The sequence below is a fragment of the Saimiri boliviensis genome, chromosome 4 (assembly GCF_048565385.1).
Source record: "Saimiri boliviensis isolate mSaiBol1 chromosome 4, mSaiBol1.pri, whole genome shotgun sequence".
Taxonomy (NCBI): Eukaryota; Metazoa; Chordata; class Mammalia; order Primates; family Cebidae; genus Saimiri; species Saimiri boliviensis.
The window spans coordinates 77,722,196-77,741,572 of record NC_133452.1 but is presented as its reverse complement, the minus strand read 5'-3'; the positions used below and the strand labels follow the sequence as shown (position 1 = coordinate 77,741,572).

General features: G+C 36.4%; 1 long non-coding RNA gene across 1 annotated transcript in view; it reads left to right on the top strand.

Moving 5' to 3' along the window:
- Positions 1 to 19,377, top strand: part of LOC141584141 (uncharacterized) — a 258,472-nt gene that overhangs the window by 191,422 nt on the left and 47,673 nt on the right. Inside the window, exon 2 of the long non-coding RNA XR_012517083.1 lies at positions 18,716 to 18,773. This is a non-coding gene — a long non-coding RNA (uncharacterized LOC141584141). The remainder of the gene's footprint in view (positions 1 to 18,715; positions 18,774 to 19,377) is intronic.

Here is a 19,377-nt window from a genome sequence, read left to right as displayed (position 1 = left end):
TTGGTCATGGCTCTCCTCCAGCTAACCCATCCCATGAAGCAGAAAACCATTTTTTTTTTTTTTTCTGTTTCCAGGGAAGAAAACAGAGTGAGCCAAAAGAGGTAGTTGGGGGAACATCCTGAGGAAACATAACATCTTCCCCCAACTTAGTACAGCCTTGGATCAGACTTTCCTTATCTCCATCATCACCTCCTTATCTTATACCACCTTAAGTTTCCTAACCAGTCTCCCTGCTTCTGCTTCCTCCACTTTAAGTACATTCTGCATCCTGCCACCAGACACCTAATTAAACCATTTTATTTCCTAAGGTAAAATCTTACAATCATCTTCTTTGCCTGCAGGAAGGAGGAGTCTTCTCAGAGAAACTCCCAACTTGTCCACCTGTTGATGGCTCCTCAACCTCATTCCTCACTACACTTTCGCTACTTCCTGCTTCGTCACAGGAACACGGCAAAAGCCTGCACATCTCTTCTCCATAGGATTCGGTCCCCTTCTCACTAATAACTGTTCTGTTTCCTTCAAACCACAAGGGCTAGCTGCTTCCTCCAGGAAGTCTTTCTTAATCCCTTCTTAATCTCTTCTCCCAGTAGGAGTCCAATACCTGTCACCTGTGCTTCCCCAGGAGCTTGGCAGCTATGGATAGATTATTATGGGAGGACTGGTTTCCCCACTGTATGAACACCTGGAGGGTAGGCAGGGACTCTGTCTTTTTTTGTCTGAATACTTGCTTTATCTGGCACGGAGCAGAAACCCTGTGAGACAGTCAATGAAAATAGATTCACAGAGACATATTTTTGGTTTATGGCTGTAGCTGTTATTTTCCAAGCCTAGCATTATTTGCAGTTCTTCATTTTAGGCAGACACTCTTGATTCCCTCACTGAAAATTAATGGCTACTATTCCTAATGCCTTCAGGCGAAGTTTTCTCTGTACTATAATTTCTCAACATTTCATAAGCAATTCCCCATTATTTGAAAATTCATAGCAAAGTGTCTTTCGGTTTTCTTCTGTCTAAAGTAAAACAGCTATAATATAACATCAGAAAAATTATCTGGAATGTAGAAATAAGCAAAAGGTACTACTGGGTGTTCTTTCAGAACAGAATTAAACTTGATTTAAAAAAAAATTATTGGGTTATTTTAAAATCATATATTGGCAGAGATTAACTTGCAGATTTTTGTCAGAACAGATAACCCCAAAAGTTTTGGTTTATGGCTGTTAGGCACTAACCAATTTCACATCTAGCTCAGAAATCTATTAAATTGTCTATGTGTACCTAGCTTCTTCAATGATCTTTGGATCGATTTTATCATCTTGCTGGCTACTCATTAATTAATGAGTTTTATTAACATGCATTCATTTTATGTTTGACTGAAAGTTGTGATTATACCATTTTGACAATTATTCCTTAACAAGAAGTAGTAGAAAAATACTAGTCTTTTTGGGAATCAAAAGATTTAATTCTGAATCTGCTCTTACTGGTTTTATTTTATTTTTATTTGTTAGTCACACTAAAGAGCCTTAGTTTTTTACCTGCAAAATAAGGATGCTTGGAATTGGGCAATAATTAAATATCATATAAAATAAATTTGTAAACTCTAAAATGAAACAAAAACAGTACATTATTATTTCTATGGAGTTGCTATTTATGTATCTTGTTGTAGACTTTTAGTGTATTTTTAACCCAGTGAGACTTGCAGCGATAATCTCAGAAATAAAACACAATTAGAAGAATAATTGAGCACATTAATTTTCAACCATTGCTCAATTTTCTTAATTTTAACTTGTACAGACACAAGGGGACCAGTATCTATTTTTATGGCTATAGAAATATAGGATTTATTTAGATAAACTAATCAGTGCAAATAAACTTTTCCAGGTTTTTTGTTTTAGGTATAAAATGTCTGTGAGATGGGGCTTGATGTTTATTTAGCAGAAGACTTTCTAAGAGCCTCATTCTTATTAAGAATCAACTTAGTCCTTAGGACAACAGCTTCCACCTCTGCAATAAGTCATAGCAGCAACCTGGGAAGTGGAGATGTGGTTTTGTGTGTGTGTGTGTTTTAAATGTATATGGTAAGATTTTGTCTGAAGAAAAGATTCTAAGTCTATATAAAACATTTGAAAAATAGTGACCTAGAGCATTTACATTTGGTTGAAGGAAGACTGATGGTAAACTCATTCATGATCATTTTAAAAGATGAGGAGGGACTACCTAAATGTGATTTGGGGTATAGACTTTCTGTTTCTCTTTTAAAAAAATCTTAAATATGGATGATAACATGAATAAGGAAATAGACTGAAAGCATGTTCTAATATGAGATAAAATTTAGCAAGCAGTATAGTTTTAAAGAATTTAAAATAGCAAAATACATTTAAAATGTGATTGTGTTAGTTTAAAAAAACTAAGAATCTCAAATAAAAAGGTCTAATTTGTATAATACATTCTTTTTTCAGTCTATTTTCTCTCACATTAAATATTTGCCTTGCAATGTTAAGTGGCTTAAATGAGTGTCCCTGTCTCACTTTCTCTCTCCCTCCCCTCTCTTTCGCTCTCTGTCTTTCCTACCTAGCACATAGTAGGAGATCAATACAGTCAATCATATTGTTGTGACTCCTCTATAAATGTGAAAAACCAAGAGTCCTCTAGCCCTAAAGAGTGAGGAAAATATGATGTTTTAGTCTACCAGTAGACCAAATTTGAGATAATTTAGGTCTATCACAAATAAGTGCTTAGCTACAGTTGTTATATCAGCTAACTAACTCTCTTAAGATTTCCCTTCAAAGATAAAATACCTAAATAATAAACATTTATAAAGCACTGCTGGTATACCAGGAATTCTGCTATATGTTAGTGCAACTAAGAACATATTATGTAAGCTTTGGAGGGTCTTTGGGGAAGAGAGAGACATAAGCTCAAACTTCCACACTACACTGTTGTAAGTACTATATGTGATAGAGGAATGCACGCTGCCTCCTGGGAGCACAGAGGAACAATTTATTCCACCCGGGAGTGGGATGGAGGACAATTTTAGTGCCACAGAGAGGATGATGCAGAATAGCCTTTGAAATCTGCTTTCATTCATTTCTTGGGAAATTGTTTGTTGTACCTGTTACTGTGTGCAGAACACTATGCCTTTCTGATACACGGATTGTTTATTGAATGTTTAAGCGGGCCCTCCGTGGGGAGAAATTGGTGAAATGTTAGACTCTTGAAGTCATGCAGGATAAGGTTTTGATCTATTATTTGGGAATATGAAATCCATTTTGGGGGGAGTTTTTGTCCTTGAAGATTAGAAAATACAGGCTAAGGCCAAAAATGCCCCAGAGCCCTGTGAAGGGGGTTTTAAGGTACTGCTAATTACCTCTTATTAGAAGAGCATTTGCTACTCATGTTATACTCTTCTAAATCCTGAAAAATTCTGTGAGAATAGGGCTGATAGATTTTATTTTTCCTTTCTATGTTAGTACTCTAAAGTCATAGACAACAGATCATCTATTTGGAATCCAATTAGCGAATATTTAGGGCTCTGATCTTCCTCTAGTAATCCTAAAAACATGACTGTTCTATATAGCAAGGATTTAACATGGATTTTGTAGCTGGTGACAGTGCCAGAAGCATCAGATTATCTGTGACAACAACAGAAGCTTTCCTCTTTCTCAGCTGGGATCTGCCACAACTGAAACTACCTGCTGTCCATATTTGACTTTCTAGAAGCTCTATATTAGGGCCTGCAGTTGGATGATTCCAAACCAATGAGCTAATACCCCAGTGTTGTTTCTTGAGGCTTTCTGGTTGATTTATATCAAAGGTGTAACTGGAAGCCTCCTCCTACCTAAGAGTTTTTTACTTTGGCTGCTAAATGTTTTCAGTCTTGCCAGAGTGTCTGAGATATACCTAATAATCCTTTATTTCACTGGGCAAAAAATAAATAGATAATCAAGGAAGGGATATCATTAAAACATTGCTTTAATTTTACAAGTAATTTTCAAGTTTCTATAGAGTATTTACTCTCCAAATGTGAAAAGGAAATACAGGCAATTTAGAAACCCCTTTAAACCCAAATTAGAGAGGATATTTTTAGCAGTTAAAAGGAAGTCATCCTGTGATTCAAGTAATCAGGCTGACTGGCAGGATGAACAGGAATGCTTTCTATCAATAACAGAAGCTGTATTTTCTTTACCCAAGTTACATGCTTTAAAAATCGTGAGTTAAATTTTCTGAGGTCATGCAATATTCTGATTTTAAAATGTTGTGGGACATTTCGTGGATACTCCCACTGATGGTTAGAGATGAATGTTTAAGTAAAAGGACTATGAAAGCAAGAAGGAGATTGTCAACTGAAACATGCCAGAGCCAGCTTTATTACTTCAGAGATTCCTAACACAGAACAGTGTCCAAGAGCCTCTGTGAAAAAGGAGACAAATGTATTTCATGTTTCTGACACCTGTCCACTGAAGTGACACACCAACAAAATTCACCTGGCTATTTTCATTCCTAAAAATAGAATTCCCATATGGATTTGATGATATGTGTCCTTAAAGACAAGGTCAAACTCATTCACTTTTATTTCTAGTTAGGAATTAGTATACCATGTTTTCAATCAATTAACACTAGAATGATTTGATTCTGACATGCAAGATGAGGAAAAAATTGAATAAGCCAAAAGTCTCCATAGAGGTGTATTTTTACTATCTTACAAAGTCTAAGGGGACAGAAAACTTATAACTACTTTTAAGATAGGAAACAATGCTGATAACAAGAGAAGACTGAAAATAAATGAGAACTTGCTAATGCAATCAAAGGGGGAAGATACTAAGACACTCCTCTAACAAAGCAATTGGAAAATATTCCAAAGGAGATAAATGAAAAACGTGAATAGGAAGAGATTTATGTCTCTCTCATGAGTGGGTCTCTTTTGTTTGCAAATCATATTGCTTAAGAGAGACTGGGAAAGCCTCCACCTTACCTTTGAGGCTAACAAGACTTTTTAATATTATGAACACATATTATGTACAGCTTAGAAAGGTGGTAAGAGAAGAAAAACACCTGATTTCAATAAAAGGAAATGCTGAAAGAAAACACTTTTATGGAAATTATATACATAGTTTAAATTACAGAAAAAGGGCTTAATCAGAGAAAATTTTCTGTCCACAATTTCTGTGGTGTTCACCCTGAAGTCTGAATAAACCCATCCTTCAGAGAAGGTGGGGTGAAGTGGCACGGGGGATCCAGTAGTGGATGAGGCACCGAGCACCCCTATGTGTGGATTCGGGTGTCCAACAGATCAGACCTCCTGGCTCCACACTGATGCTGCACAGCTGTGTGACCTCTGCTGTGCTGCTTCATCTCTTCAGCCACATTGCCTACACCTGTGAAATGAAGCGCTCACAGTTCTTACCCCACGAGGTTTTCTGAAGATGAATTAATAATGCTTGTAATGGCCTAACCACAGTGCCTAGTAAGCTCTCAAGTGGTAGATGTTATTTCCACTGTGTTTACTATTTCTCTGATCACAGAAAAGAAAGCGCCTGCTCCTGAAATCCGATTCTTGTTATCGCCTTGGTTGCAAGTTTGATGTCAACTTTCTGTAAGTATTTGCTCCCCGGAAGATCTCTGGAATCCCAAGTTTTGATTTGTTATCTGTGGTGGCTGTGGATACATGAGATAGCAGGCAAGAAGAGCATGTGAGGGGCTGAAAAGTTCTTTGCTAACCCAAGGTTCTTATAAAGCCTTTGCTTATGGCCAGCTTATTTGACAAGAAGGGCTTTCACTTCTTCCTGACAGAGTATACTTTTCCCCCAGCTTTCCATGCTGATTTAGCTGTTTCATTGGAAAGACAGAGGCCTGTTTGGTAAAGACCAAGCCCTGCGTGAGTCAGGATCTGCAATTCCTAGATGTGTTATCTTTAGCCAGTTACCACTGCCTTTGGAGCATTAATTTCCCACATGTAACATGGAAATATTAACTTCTATTTGCCCAGGTTGTTTGAAGATAAAATGCTGTAATGTATGTAATGGGTGTTCACAGAGGGAGTGCTCCACAAACGCCAGCTCCCTCTCTGTCCTCCGTGAAGAAACAAACCTCCCCCACCCCGCCCACAGGCCCCAGCAAATTCTCAGAGATTGGTGTCATGTGCAATCTGTCCACACAGTGGCTTAGGAGGTAAAACCTTTCAGCTGCAGGCCATTATTATTTTTCTTCAAAACTTCATAATAGTTATTGGGCTTACAGGTAAATAACTTTTCTGATAACAAGACTCTGGTTGTGAGGATGAAGGGTGCTTAAAACATTGAAGAAATAATAGCAAACTGGGTTTGGGAATCTCTGTTTTATTATGATTGAATTGGAGAAAGACACAGATTATTTTATTAAATGCTACCTTTAGAAGGATGGAAAAATATAAATCCTGAAAGCAATTTATAGTTTTCATGGCGTTGAGCATTTTTTTTTTTTTTTTTTTTTAGTTCATAGTGACAGTGAGAAAATTTTGCAGGATCAACACTGTTGCTCGATTTGCAGTTGGCAGTTTGGATGTTTTTAAGTGTATCTACTGCTTTGAAAGAATTCTTGACCTACTTCAGAATTAGCTTCTCCTGTAAATTCAACCTTTAGTGATCATCTTAGCCACAAATCTTTCTTAGATGACTTCTTGAAGATAAAATGTATCTTGATCAGGCTTACTCTACTTTAGTTGGTAGTCAATTTTTTCTTTTTTGATATTATCCCAATTAAAATAATACGATGATTTAAAAAATTACGTGGGCTGTTTTATGTTTTATTTTGTGTTTGCAATTTTAAGGAAATATGGTATATTTCTCCATCATTTTGTTATTTCTTCAAATTCTATTTTTTCTACCTTAGTACCAAGTATGACAACCTGCAATTCATATTAAAATATTTTATGTACATGAATATATTTGAGAACAAAAAGATGTCCATGATTAACAGAATCAGGTTCCAAAAGTTAAATTCATTTTAAAGGCTTTGCTCATTATTGGGTTCCTTATTTGGGCTTTAACTTTAGTACATTTGCATGTAACAATCTACCAAAGGAGGTTTTGGGCTGAAAATCAGTATCTATTCTTATACACCATGAGCACCAATCAATCCCATCCAAGGATAACTTTTAGAAGCACAGATCTTTTGGAGGTAATCTTAGAGAGAACTGCAGTAATTGGCCAAAATTTAAAGAGGATTACAGAATTTAATTGAAAAAGGAAAAGAAATGTCCACTACTAAGGGTTTCTTATGTGTTGGGCAGTGTATCCTTTAACTCATTTAAATTCTCCTGTACATTTAGATTTTTGAACCCAGTTTTACATCTTCAGGGGCAGCAAGATGAGACAAATCTCTTAGTTTCACAAAGTTAGTAAGTAGTGAATCTGGGACAGCAATTCAGACCCATGTGACATCGCAGTGTTCCTTCCATACTGGCTGTGGAGCATGAAGAATCCGCGTTTATGTTGTTCTTTATTTGTTGCAATCTATAAAGGAGTTTTGGCAAACTTGTACTACTGTAACACTTTTTAGATGTTCTTGCGCCTATGTATACATGCATGCATTCACTAATTCATCCTCTCCACAAATCATTATTGAGTGCTTACTATATTTTAGTAACTGTTTCACAATCTGGGATTAACTGGGATTGTGAACAGCACAGAGAAAAATCATGATCACAGCACTTATGTTTTACATGAGTGTACATACCAATGTTATGGGAAATAGTTTTTTACTCCAATATGTGACTTTCCTTCTTAAAATCCCCAACTTGTAGGTGACACACAGCTGCCTAGAATAAAAGCTACAAGTTCCAGCATGCCTTGTCATTGAATGTGGTCAAGAGATAAGTGGGAGTCTAATCTAGTGTGACTGCTTTCAGGAAGTTTCCTTCAAAGAATGCCTTTGAGTCCCATTGCCACCTTTCTCCCCTCCTTCCTGTTGCTTGGAATATGGATACATTGGCTAGGACTCCATCCTGGAAAAGGAAGGCAAGAGCCATATGGATGGCAGAATAGAAAGTTGGAAATAGCCTGGCTTGCAGATGACAGAGGAGCTTCTAAGCCAGTTCTGGAGTGCATACATCTAGGTTGTTTAGAAAAAGAGAAATCAAATTCTGTCTTATGTGGATTGCTGTTACTAGCAGCTAAACCTAATCCATAGTAAAACAGTATGCTTGAATTTGCAATGGATTTTTGTTTTTCTGTGCTCAGAATGCCTTTATATTTTCTCCCTTTGCCCAGCATTACCCCACCTCTATCCCAACCCTTATACTCATGCTCAAAGTTTTCTCAGGAAAACGTTATTTGAGCTCCCGAATGCAGCTGTGCCTGGATCTACCCTGTAAACTTTCAGTTATGGTGACTAATATCTTCCCTTTTTTGCTTAAACCAATTTCAACTTGTTAAGGAAAGAGTTTTGACTGAACAGTATGCATATGTTGATTTAATGCATGTATTTATTACTTCTTTATATTGCAAACATGTTATATATTGGCAAGGATGTTAGAAACATAGACCAATGATTAACATGTAAACATGCTGTGTAGAGATCTACCCTTCGTCCTCCCATTTTACAGCTGAAAAATAAGAGCTGCAAAGGAGCTAAATGATTTACCTTAAGTCTCAGTAAAAATTCATCTATATAGATGCATTTTGATTTACATTAAGTCTCAGTAAAAATTCATCTATATAGATGCAATTGCAAATTGCATCTATTTTCTTGATGTCATCTTACCCATTGCACATCTAAATTTGCAATGGTATAATACAAGTTATATTTTTCACTTTTATTAGTTGTACTAGTATAGTTATGCTTGAGAGGAAAAAAATAAAACCCAGTATCTGTGAAGATAAAAAGAATTTCAAATAATCTCCCCTCCCCCATTCTTTAAAATTTTATTGAACAGTAGAAAAGTAGAATCGTGAAACATGTCATGGAGCTCAGTTCTTCCCAGTGCAGAACTGATTCCTTGAAAATCCCTCCTAATATGTTACCCAGTCTGGGTTTAAAAGTCCCAAATGCTGAGGCTTGTATCAATTCCCTTGGAAGATTCTATCTCACATAGTACTTTGGAGCATACCAAACAGTTCCTGAAACTCAAAGTAAGCTCCTCTACTGCTGTCACTTGTGAGATTTCACTGCCCAAACATAGTTCACTTTTTTGCTTCATGAATGCCCTTACTGACGTTTGGTTCTTGTTCTTGTCTTTGAACATTCTATTAGTTGCGTGTCTGTACAGATTGATTCCACTCTCTCTTGGCAAATCTGTTTGACGTATAACTGAATTCTGAACCTTTCCAAAAAATTCTGACATAGTTGATATACTTTTCTCATCTTTTGGAGGGAAAAAACAGGGGCTTCTCTATGTAAGTATAAATTTGACATAGAGGATGGAATATAACCCAATAAATTGTTGCCATTTATCTAATACAGATATTGATGTATATATTTTTAATGTGATTTTTAAAAGTTGTGTTCAAACTTTGATAGACCTGAAATACTTTTGGTTTCTAATGTTCTGGTTAAATAAAAGAATTTTTATATTCTCCTTGGAAAGGTCAAAAATTAACTTTAAAAATAATTAATAGAGTTTCCAGTAGCTCCCCATTTTACTTAAAATAAAATCAAAATTCTTTGTTGTGAACTGTGAGGTTTAATTTAACTCCACCCTGCCTGCCTTTCCAACTTTACCTCCTTCTTGCTTTCTAAGTCAGTGGTCCAGCTACCCCCAAGCTTAACTACATGACTAGTCTCAGCCTCTCAGCTACCTCCTGCCTCACTTTATTCTCTGTTTTCACCCCCTTTACTTCTTACTTATCTCCATTTGTCATTACTGATATTATTTTCTGTTTTCTCTGCTAGATTCTAAAACAATTTGCATAGGGGCAGGGGTCACATACTGATTTCCATGACCTTTTTTTTTAAATTAACACTGTGCTATTCCCTGTATATTATACATTGTTTACCTTGTAGTATAGTATGCGTTCTAATATTTGGGAAACAAATACATGTATGTCAATATGAGTTTGGAGTAAAAAAATTTGGAAAAAATGCTTGTCAATATAATCAAATTCTATTATGATTGTGTTTATTATATGGATTCAGAGACTTATAAAATATTGTTGAAAAGAAATGAAGATAACATTTAGTTTAACATCTTATTTTTTAGATGAGGAAACTGAGACCCAAAGAGAATAAATGACTTGTCATATAGGTCATAAATGACAGATCTCAGACTAAAGGTCTTGTCTCCTGGGTGCTCTTGATGCCTCTGTATACTATCTTTAGTTTGTTTTTGAATCCCTCAATATTCGTTATTGCATTTTAATTGTATCAGAAGAACTATTATAGAATTATCAGGTAGCATTGGTCTTCTCCCTTACCCCCAGCCCCAGATTTTCCTTCTTATGCTTTACACTCCAGAAGAAAAGATGACAATACAGATGCCATTTCCTTTATTTTTATTAAGTACTATTTGTTGATAATACATATTTTTCTCACAATAGGGACCTGGTTGTATTTCTTTCTTTCTTTCTTTCTTTCTTTCTTTCTTTCTTTCTTTCTTTCTTTCTTTCTTTCTTTCTTTCTTTCTTTCTTTCTTTTTTCAATTGACTTTGGTGCTGAAAGAGCTCTGGTTTGTTACATGCTATCCCTAGACCTCTCTCTCCGTGCGTTCTATTTTTACTTTCTGTAACTCTATTATAGTGCCATTCATCAACCCAAAAGAAGGAAATGAAGCAAAAAGAGGGCCAGTGAAGCTTTGTGAATATCTGAGTAAAATGACCATTGTACATTCAGCAAGTAAAAGAGGTGGGAGCAGTGTGAGCTGTATAATGTCTGAAAAATGCTTATAAGGGATATGTAACATTTAGTGCTGTAGACAACTTGTGACACCAGTTAGTGTTTAAAAACTGCTTTGAGCCTGGGAGAGCAACTTGTAAAAATAAAGTGATTAGATTTATTCTGTGAGGTGAAGAAAGGAGCATGCTAGGGGTCAATTGGAGGGATGTTGAGGACTGTATCCTTAAGGATGCAGTACCCTATTCCATTTGTTGATTTAAAAGTCATGTAAAAACGTGTAAAATATTAAAATGTCTAGAGATGTTTAATGGCTTTTAAGGTAACTTCTAATAAGGGACATTCTAGTTTTATTTGATCACCAGTTAGGGAAACCACTCTTGCTGAACCATTAGAACACACAGCTAATAAAATACAACACAAAGCTTCTTGGTGGATGTAGCAATATTGTAAGGCTTGATGAGAATGAAGAGAGTCTAAATTAAGCAATAACAATTGGGTAGCAGGACATTTCCTGGGGATTAATGACAGGCTGGGTGAAGTTGATGGACCATGGCTAGTCTGTGGGCCATTAACCTCAGTTGATCATTAATTCCCGAGAAATACCTGATGGTGAGGTCATTACTATAATTATCACCTTAAAGTGAGAAAGAAGGTGGTAGACTCGAGAGTAGTGAAGTTAAAAGAATGGTGATTATTTCATATAAAGCGAGCACTTTATAGACCAAAGGGCTACAAGGTTTACTGAGTCATTTCTCAGTTTGTAAATGGGAATGAAGCATAAAGTACCCCCCATTTTAAAAGAGGATTGAGTAAACGAGTGGGACAAAGAAGTGTGTTAGTAGCACAAATGGTAAAAGATGAGACTTTTTGTTCAAAGTGCCTTCTTAAAAATGACTGATGGAATGTTGAGAGCATATCTGGTGATGCAAGTCATTCAACAATGGCAGAATTAAGCAGCATCTTAGGTTTGATGTGCATACTGCTTTATTTGTATGGGTCTTTTTATGACTTTAAATTTGATGGATTGAGGAAAAGGTGTTTAAGAGTGAGGTTAAAGGCTTGGCTTTGGAGAATATGATTTTGGGCACTGTATTTTCTGGGCTTCAATTTCTTCATCTGTAAAGATGAAGGGATAGATCTAGGTATCTCTGAAGACCAGTTCAGCTCTGAAGCTTATCTGATGTGTATTGAAGGAATCAAAGATCCTCCTGAGATAAGACCTACAGAGCTTTGGAATAGAGAAGTAAACCACTGACTGGCAGAGGAAACCAAAAGCTTCTTCTAGAGGATAAGCAGCTTTAGGTAGGTGGGATCAAACCTTCCTCATTCAAATTATTGATGGTATTTATTTATTTTTGAGACTGACTCATTCTAGGTTACAGGCTTCTAGCAAAACAAAAATTATTTAAATGACGATTCCCTACTGTTTTAATTGAAAATTTAATTTGAAAACAAATTCTGTAGGCAGCTGATTCCCTGTTCTCCTGTTGTGAGATCTAGTGGTGCCAGAGGTGACTTTACTGCTGGTTAATATTTCAGAGCCCAAGACTTCTATATATCAATGGAATTTGAACTGTAAGATTAAAGCTCAGACACAGGGGATAAATAAGTCTACGTAGTTTGCTGTGCTGTCTCATCTTGTCAGTCTTAACATTTTGCTCATTTCTACTTTCTGATCCTCTAGAACTTTATGACTTGTTCATTAATTCAATCATCTGTTCTTTCAACAGTTGTTAAGCACTTTCTGTGTGCCAGGAACTGTATTATGTGTTATTAAATTAAAGGTAAATCAGGCATAGCTCTTGACCTCTAAGGAATCACAATTTTGTACACATTTATATATTAAAAGAAAGAAAGAAAGAATATTAGTTGGCTGCTATAAAAGAACTAAGTACACAGAATAAGAAGTCTACCCTTCCCTGAGATATCATGGAGCTCAGGCAAGTTATAACAGAAAGCCTTTGATTTTAAAGGATGAATGGGGATTATTATGCTGCGACTCAGATAGGGAATGGTTTATTTCACAAAAATGCAAGAGTTGAGCACATGCAGAAGTGGCAAGTAATTAAATATGACTAGAACAGAGAGAAAGTGGAGATGAGCCTAAAGGGGTTATAAAGTCAGGTCATAAAAGGCTTTTTGTATATTATCATAATGGGTTTGGACTTTATCCTTTAGGGTAAGGGTGAAATAATTACAGTAATCTCATGTTTTCATTTGGGAATAACTTCCTGCTCTTCTTTTTTGTTACTATCATCCCAAAATGTCTAGTTCAAACCAGATCCTGATATGTCATTTACTTTAATTAGAAAGTTGGTTAAAAACTGGAAACTCTAGGTAGTAAAATATTATTCTTTAAAACTGGCTTATATTTTCAATTGTAAATATTAAAAAATCAGAACTGAAATATGCTAGGAATAAATATAGTCTAATACTGCTATTGTCTCAAGTTTAAAACATACTTAATTTAACTGCCTTGGAGATAGTAGGTGATATAGCTATATGGCTAGTATATTTTAAAACCCTCTGTTAGAGGAGAGTTTCCCTAATAAGAATTATTTCATGAAATAACAGACTTTTTTTTGGTGTTTCCAGGTATAATGTGCAATATAAATACCTTTAAATGTTGATCAGAAAGTTTGAAAAAGAAGTTTGATGAATGGCTAAAATACTGACTGGGAGCCAGAAAGATATTACTCTATTTCCTATTACTTTTGGAAAAATCTTCAGTTTTCTGTGTCTGTTTCCTTATCAATAAAATGATAGTGTTGAAATTTATAACCCTTACAATACCTTCTGGCTCTAAGGTACTGTGATTCAATTGCAGCCTAATGCCCACAGCAAAGCATAGGGATCAGTAAATGTATGTATTCTCCTTCATTGAAGATAATTGTTCTTGCCTGCTCCGCAACACAGGTTCTACCAAATACTAAATAAGTTTTTTTTTTCAGTGAGTGGATGGATGTGTCACTACAGAGGAACTATTTCAAATACACTTTAAGAAACAACTGCAATTCTGTCTCCTTGACCTTTGGCTGCACCCACTTGGCTAATTTCCAATTCTTGGTCAAACCAAACATTTGTTTTCTTTGCTTTGGCTTCTAGAATTAAAAAAATCCCATTGCTTTATTTATTGTCTTTATAGTAATTTATGTTGGTAAACTTGATTGAGCCTTCGATATAAACCCCCAAAACTTTTACTTATCTCTAGATGATCCCACAAAAATGATTCTACACTTTTAGCTCTCCTCTAGTGTTTCTACCACAATTCGGAAAATTGTCTTGACTTTTTTTTTTCACTGAGGAGATAGAAACTCTCATTATTTGAACACCCCCCCTTCACAAATTCTTCTTTTCCTCCTACACATTTACCCCATATTTCTATCCATCTTTCTTGTTAAAATTTTTTATTTTCTTTCTCATTGGAAGGCAAGTGTTTCCTCTTTTCTAGGGTGTCCTGATCGACTTTTACCTTTGGATTTATATCCAGCTATCCACTTAGAACTTTGCTTCATCTCTTACTTTCTTATTTTCCTCTGTCTTCTCATATGCCTCTCCACTGCTCCTTCCCTCAGCCCTCAAACATGCTCAGGTATTCACATCTCAGAAAATCCCTTCCGTGGCTATACAGCACCCTCAAAGTCCTGGACTCTGTATTCCCCAGTTCCATTTCTTTTACCCTTTATCAAGGTGTTTTTAACCATATCCACTACTATAATTCCATTTATTTCTCAAGCTAATTTTAACTTGTTTTCATATCCCTCTTATCAGATAGTATCCCTGAAAAGCACTGATTCCTGAAAAATGCCAAATTACTTATCTTTCTCCATCATATTTGGGATGACATTTCTGAGCCCTTTAATATTTTGAAAACTACTTACTTCTTGATTATCTCTTTTCTTTTAGTGTCCTAAGAAAGGTCAAAAACTGACTTCTTGCCCAACCTTGGAATTCATCTCTGATCTACATTTCACCCTAAATTTTGAATGAGCCAAGAGTTCTCTCTCTTTTTAACAGCTTTGTCAGGCATAATAGATATGCAATAAACTGTTCATGTTAAAAGATACTGTTTGATAAGTTTGAAGATGAACGAACTTGTGAAACAATCACCACAGTTAGATAACAAATATAAGCATATCTATCAACCTCCCAAAGTTTCCTTAGCTCCTTTTCCCTTCCCTTCCCTGCCCCATCTGCATCTCTAGGCAACCACTAATCTGCTTCATGTCATTATAGATTTCTTTGCATGTTATGGAATTTTATATAAAATCATACATATAAAGTATGTACCCTTTTAAAATTATTAATTATTTTGAAATAGATCCATATTGTTATGTGTATCATTAGTTCATTCCTTTTTATTGCTGAGTAGTATTCCATTGTATGGAATCCATTATTTACCTAAGCAGAATTTGTTTATACCCTTTCTAAAAATTTTTTTATGGAATCTTTAAGTTTTTTTTTCAAATATAAAATAGTGTTGTTTGCAAACAAGGATAATTTTACTTCTTTTCCAACTTGGTTACATTTTCTTTTTTTTTCTTGCCTAATTGCTCTGGCTAGGACTTGGAATACTATGTTAAATAAAAGCGGTGGAAGTAGGCATCCTTGCTTTGTTCCTAAACTTCTTTAAAAGGCTTTACATTTCCTCTCATTTGTATGATATTAGCTATGGACTTGTTATATATGGCTTGTCTTGTTAGGTATGCTTAAATTGTTTTGTTTTTTGTTTTTAGTCATGAAGAGTTATTGATTTTTTTCAAGTAATTTTTCAGCAGCTATTGAAAAGATCATGATTTTTGTCCTTCACTCTGTTGATGTGATATATCATGTATATCGGTTTATATATGTTGAACCATCCTTGCATCGCTGGGATGAATCCCACTTGATCATGGTGAACGATCTTTTTAATGTGTTGTTGAATTTCTCATTATTCATCATTCCACTGTTCAGGTTTTCTATTTATTCATTGTTAAATCTTGTTAGGTTGTATATATTTAGAAATATATCCATTTCTTCTAGGTTTTCCAATTTGTTGGCATAACATTGTTCATAAGCGTCTTTAATGAACTTTTGTATTTTTGTGCTATCAGTTTTAATATTTCCTTTTTCATCTCTGATTTTATTGGATCATCTCTTTTTTTCTTAGTCTAGCTAAAGTTTTGCTTATTTTGTTTATCTTTTTAAAAAACCAACTTTAAATTTTGTTGATCTTTTGTATACATTAGTCTCAATTTTGTTTATTTCTGCTCTGATCTTTATTATTTCTTTTCTTTCTACTAATTTGGTGTTTGGTTTGTTCTTGCTTTTCTAGTGTCTTGAGGTTCATCATTGGATTGTTTATTTGAAGTCTTTCTATTTTTTTTTACATACAATTTTTTTTTTATTGTTAGAAACATTCTTATTAGTACTGTTTTCACTGTGTCCCATGTGTTCTGGTATGTTGTGTTTCCATTTTCAGTTGTTTCCAAAAAATTTTTAAATTTATTTTAAATTTCTTTATTGACTCATTATATTCAGGAACGTGTTTAATTTCCATGTATTTATATAGTTTTCCTCTGGTTATTGATTTCTAGTTTTATTCCATTATGGTCAGAAAATATACTTGATACAATTTTGACCTTTCTGAACTTGTTGAGACTTGTTTTATGGCCTAAGATATGGTTTATCCTACAGAATGTTATATGTGCTGAATAACCTTTCTGCTCTTTGTCTTTCTCAGTTCCCTCTTGAACTTAGATAATCTGAATATTTACTCTTTTAAAGTTGTACCACAGTTCCTGTAAGCTTTGTTCACTTTTTTCTTCTTTTATTTTCTTTAAATATGTTTTGAAATAGCCTGTCTTTGAGCTCACTGATTCTTTCTACTGTTTGATCAATTCTGCTTGTTGATGTGCTCTATTGCATTTTTCATTTCATTCATTGTACTTTTTTAGCTTCAGGATTTCTGTTTGATTTTTAAAACTCATTTTAATCTCTGTATGAATTTTTTTTCTAATAAATTTCTGAACTGGTTAGCACTCTTTTAAAAAAATATTCAGCTTCCTTAAAACAGCTATTTTGAATTTTTGTCTGAAAGACTGCACATCCCCTTAACTTTGGGGCTCATCTCTGGAACCTTATTTTGTACGTTTGTAAGGTCATATTTTTCTGAATGTTCTTGATATCTGTAGATGTGCAATCATTGTTGTACATTTAGGGATTAGGGATTTATTTTAGTCTTTGTAGTCTGCCTTTGTTTTCACCTGTTCTACAGAGGACTTTCCAAGGGTTCTAAGCTGGTAGACTGTTGTGTTCCTGAACCTGTGACCTGTGCAGGTACCTGCACTAGAGGACACTCTAAACTCAGGCTTGCCATGAGTCTCACAAGGGCAAGCTTGACATGGCTTTCTGGTCCAGAAAAATCTGGAAAAGACTTAAGGAGAGTACTGGGGCTGTGTGGGAGTGCTAACCAGGGACCTGAGTTTAGAAGACTATCCCAGTGATTCGGACAAGCATGACTCCCAGATCTCTGCACAGCTGGTATGGGTTACCAGATCAGTGAGAGGGGCTAGAGTTGACATTGGACCAGCTTTAGGATCTACAGTGGAAAGCACGCTGGCAGGCCTATCTTATTAGTTTAGAGGGTGTGCATCACCCAGCAGTACCTGCACAGAGGGGATAGTTCTGCAACTGTAGCAAGAGGGGCTCAAGCTAAGACTGGGCCCCCTTGGGATCTCCTAGGGGATACAGGCAGGAAAGGCTGATTGGCTCAAAGGGTCACCTGTCTCCTAGAAGGACATTGCACAGCCAGCATAGTCTTCCAACTGCAGACTGTAGCTAAGACTGAACTGCCTGGGATTTGCTATGGGATAGAGGCTGGAGAGTCCATCTTGTTGGCTCAGGGAGTCATGTGTCTCTTAGCAGGTATCTGCATAGACAGGGTAGTTTCCCAACTGAAGGCTAGATATAAGACTGGACCCCTGTGAGGCCAAGGCTAGAGAGCCTGATCCTTGGCTCAGAGAGGTGTGTGTTTCTCAGGAAGTCCTTGCACAGGTGATATGGTTCCCTGATTGCAGTAGGAGGGGCCAGAGCTGGGAATGGGCACCCTTAGGATCTGTTGTGGGATGGAGGCTAGAGAGCCCAGTTTCATTGGCCCAAACAGGTACAAATCTCCCAGCAGGTCTTAGCACAGATGGGTTGCTTCCCCAACTGCAGTGAGAGGGGCTGGAATTGTTATCAGGCCTCCTCAGAATCTGCGGAATGAAGGTTAGCAAACTCAAAAGGGAAGCTCAGACTCTCTGGCTATGATATACAGGCAGGTCTCCTTCTGGGTCTTTATGTGAACAGCTCTGAGATAGGACTTTAGCTGAGGAAGAAAAGAACAGTGCTTCAGGGCAACTTTCAGGTTAACTTCAGAGACTAATGTTAGCCAACAGATGAGCCTTTTCTCCGAGACAGTAGTGTGGACAATTCATTTTGGACCTCTTGGCACATGATTTTTGTTGCAGTTTCAAGGTTAAACAGGGCTGTAGCCAAGCCGCAGCAGGGACTGGACAGTTTCTGGGATTGAAAGGGGAAGCAAGTTTGGTCAAGCAGACCAGCCACCTGGGTTTTGGTCTGCATTCTCTAAACCAGGGGTCTCCAACCTCCAGGCCACAGATGGGTACTAGTTCATTTATGGCCTAAGAACCAGGCTTCACAGCAGGAGGTGAATAGTGGGCAGGCAAGTGAAGCTTCAGTTGTATTTATAGCAGGTCCCCATGGCTGGCATTACTGCCTGAGATCTGCCTCCTGTCAGATGGGTGGCGGCATTAGAGTCTCATAGAAGTATGAACCCTATTGTGAACCGCGTATGCGAGGGATCTAGATTGTGCACTGCTTATGATAATCTAATTCCTGATTATTTGTCACTGTCTTCCATTACCCCCAGATGGGACCGTCTGGTTGCAGGAAAACAAGCTCAGGGATCCCACTGATTCTACATTATGGTGAGCTGTATATTTATTTCATTATATATTACAATGTAATAATAATAGCAATAAAGTGCACAATAAACATAATTCACTTGAATCATCCTGAAATCATCCCCACTCTGGTCCATGGGAAATTTGTCTTCCTGAAACTAGTTCCTCATGCCAAAAAGGTTGGGGACCACTGCTGTAAACAACCCTTTTAAGTCTTGAGCTCCACTGATGTTTTAGAAGCTCCTACTTGAAACTGGAGGTTCCTGAAAGGGACTTTTGACAGTGATTGGTGCAGAATTCTTGTGGGGGGATATGAACGACCTTCTTCTATTCTGCCATCTTGATAAAATTTCTTGGGCTTCCCCCCCCACCGTTTCTTATTGATTGAGGTTTGGTAGTTGTGTCCTTCAAGGAACTTATTTATTTCATTTGTCAAATTTATCAACATAGAGTTGTTTATAATATTTTAATATTATATCTTTAATAATTCTATAATCAGGTTGGGCACCTGTTTATAATAATTCTATGATCAGGTTGGCTTACACCTGTAATCCCCGCACTTTGGGAGGCCGAGGAGTGTATAAAACCCCATTTTTAGTAGAGATGGGGTTTCACCATATTGGCCAGT